The 3,383-nt window shown below is 41.3% G+C and overlaps 1 pseudogene; it reads left to right on the top strand.

Annotated features, from left to right (window-relative positions):
- Positions 1-819: 819 nt before the first annotated feature.
- LOC149134538 (protein GVQW3-like) lies at positions 820-1,438 on the top strand (annotated as a pseudogene).
- The last annotated feature ends 1,945 nt before the right edge of the window (positions 1,439-3,383 follow it).

The raw sequence follows: 3,383 nt of genomic DNA, 5'->3' as shown, positions 1-3,383 counted from the left end.
CGGCGGAATTTGCACTCATAAAGTAAAGACAGACGAAATACCTATTTCTTTACTGCCCACAAGGGGCTACACACAGAGGGGACAAACAAGGACAGACAAACGGATTAAGTCGATCATATCGACCCCAGTGCGTAACTGGTACTTAATTTATCGACCCCGAAAGGATGAAAGGCAAAGTCGACCTCGGCGGAATTTGAACTCAGAACGCAGTGGCAGACGAAATACCGCTAAGCATTTCGCTTGGCGTGCTAACGATTCTTTTCTACTCTAGCCACAAGGCCCGAAATTTTGAGGGAGGGGGCCAGTCGATTAGATCGACCACCATACGCAACTGGTACTTAATATATCGACCCCGAAAGAATGAAAGGCAGAGTTGACCTCGGCGGAATTTGAACTCAGAACGTAAAGACGGAGGAAATACCGCTAATGCAAATAACAAGCACACGCACTGGTCTTATTTCACTTCTTAATTACTCATTGATAATTTAACCAACTAATTGATTGTTTGATTAATCGTTCGGTCAATCATTCAATCAATCACGCAATGAATGAATGAATGAGTTAGGTTTGTTAAAGTCCATTCGTCTCCAATAGTGACTTGATCAATGGCATGCCCTTTCTACACCAGGACTACTTCATGTTTTCCTGAGTGACGGCTGCCAGAATGTGGTGAACTGGTAGAATCGTTAGTACGACGAGAAAATGCTTAGTGGCTTTTCTTCTAGCGTTATGTTGTGAGTCCAAATACCACCTACGTGGGGTGTTCATTAAAGATTTCCCCTAACCCACTTTCGGTTATTGCAGGGAAAGGAACTTGTACAGGTGCAATTAAACATGCCCCTAGATGTCACATTGTAAATAGCAGCTTTCTACTTGTATTCGTTTGTCTTTTACGGCTACTGAAGTGGACTAAGGAGATATAATGGAGGCAGTTGAGTGCAGATCAGTGATCAGGTTCTTATATTTAAAAGGTCGTACACCAAAAGAGACTTTCAATGAGATAAAAGAAGTTTACGGTGACAATGCACCATCATACGACGTGATCAAGCACTGGCATCGTCAGTTCAAATATGGTCTGACATAGGTGGAAACTGCTCCTATTTCCGGACGACTACATTCCGCCATTGATGACGACACCATCCATAAAGTGGAAGCCGTCATTTTGGAGCATCGCCGCATAACTATTCGGCAACTAGCCCAAGAAGTGAAGGTAAGTGTAGGGTCCGTGGAAAAAATCATTCACGACCATTTGCACATGCGGAAGTTGTCTGCATGATGGATTCCTCAGATGCTCACACCTCTTCAGAAGCAGGAACGAATCAATTGCTCCCAGGCTCTTTTGGCAACGTGCCAAGAAAACGAAATGGACTTTTTCGGCAGACTTATCACACAGGTCCAACACTATGATCCTGTGACTAAAGTCCAGTCAAGGCAATGAAAGCATGATAACTCACCACCTCCAAAGAAGGCTCGTGTCCAACCTTCAGCAAGTAAAGTGATGCTCAGTCTTTGGGGACCAGCGCGGAGAAGTAAGATGGATTTTCTGGCAAAGGGCACCACAATATTATGCTTCTTTGCTGCGGAAATTGCAGGACGCCATCAAAGAGCAGAGAGGTGTGGGACGCTGACCAAAGGAGTCCGCCTCCTCCAGGACAACGCCCCAGTTCACTATGCGCATGTTGCCCAGATGAAAGCACACTCTTGTTGTTATGAAATTCTTTCTCATCCCCCTTACTCTCCCGGCCTCACGCCATCTAACTTCCACCTCTTTTCAACCATGAAGTCTTTTTTTAATGGGAAGCGCTTTTCGGATGGGCTAGCAGATTCATTTGTGCGTCGGACAAAATGCTCAGGGACATTTCTTCTGTTTCTTTACGTTCTGAGTTCAAATTCCGCCGAGGTCACCTTTGCTTGTCATGGCTTCAGAGTCGATAAAATAAAGTACCAGTCAAATATCGATTTAATCGATAAACTCGCTACCCTCGAAATTCCTGAGAAGGTCAAGAACTTGCGGGGAAGTGAGCAATTTTAGGGCAGTGCAATGACAGAATCGCTAGAGCGTCGGCAAAAATGCTTTGCGGTATTTCTTCCGGCTCTTTGTATTCCGAGTTCAAATCCCATCTATGTCAACTCTGCTTTTCATTCCCCACCCCGTGGATTTGATAAAACAAAACAAACTAAAATACTAGTCAAGCATTTGGTTGTTATAATTGACAGGTCTACTCCCCCAAATTTCAGGCCTTGTTCCTAAATAACAAACCTTTTTTTACTAAGCTTGTCACCATTGTTCCCATTGGACAATGAAACATTGATCCCATGTCGAAGCCGTTCTAAACAAACCTGTCTAATTAACAAGACACCGAGTGGGAAATATCTGAGAATATGTCTCATGTTGCTTTGTCTTATGTCTATTGTGTTCAAGTTATATTGTGTTTTTTTAGATGTGTTTATTGTTGTTAGCGAGTTGGTGTGTGTTCATGACTGTATACTAGACATGGTCGAGTGGTTAAGAAGTTTGTTTCCCAAGCATGAAGTCCCGGGTTCGATTACACGCGGTAGCACTGGGTGTAAGTGTATCTTTTATCATAACCTCGAATCGGCCTATGCCTTCTGAGTGGAATTGACGGAAAATGAGTGGAAACCTATCGGATGGACTTTGTAAATTCTTGGGGTCAGCATTCACACACACACACACACACACACACACACATGCATCGTCATACTGATTCTGTCTTGGGAATATGTAAAGAGTTCATGTGTCAGCGGAATTTTTAAATCACTGACAAAAAAAAAAACAATAAATAATTCCATGAAAAGCTCTTTGTTTGTTTGATTGTTTGTATGTGTGTATTCACGCATGCATGTTAAGCCCGAATACTCATCGTCGAAACTGACGGAGAATCTATATTTTTAACGTTATAGGAATATACACATACACACACACACACATACACATACACAAACATATGTGTTTATATGTGTGTGTATATGTGTGCATGTGTGTGAGAGTGTGTGTTTGTATATATATATATATATATATATATATATATATATATATATATATATATATATATTTCCACAATGTAACCTCGTGGATATCGGTGGCGATTTTTTCTTTCTCCGTTTTTCCCTTCTTTGGACTTTCTTTGTTTCCGACGAAGAGCTCCGCTCGAAACGTCATATTCTCTTTCTTTTCCCGAGCGTCTAGTAACACAATCCGTATCACGTCCTCACGTTGTTGTTTTTTGTTGTTGTTTTTTTGTCTTTTTCCTTTTTTTGAACCTCTCTCTCTCTCTCTCTCTCTCTCTCTATATATATATATATATATATATATATATATATATATATATATATATATATATATGTGTGTGTGTGTGTGAGTT

Source organism: Octopus bimaculoides, chromosome 7 (assembly GCF_046866305.1).
Source record: "Octopus bimaculoides isolate indiv1 chromosome 7, ASM4686630v1, whole genome shotgun sequence".
NCBI classification, from domain to species: domain Eukaryota; kingdom Metazoa; phylum Mollusca; class Cephalopoda; order Octopoda; family Octopodidae; genus Octopus; species Octopus bimaculoides.
This window is presented reverse-complemented; position numbering and strand designations above follow the sequence as displayed.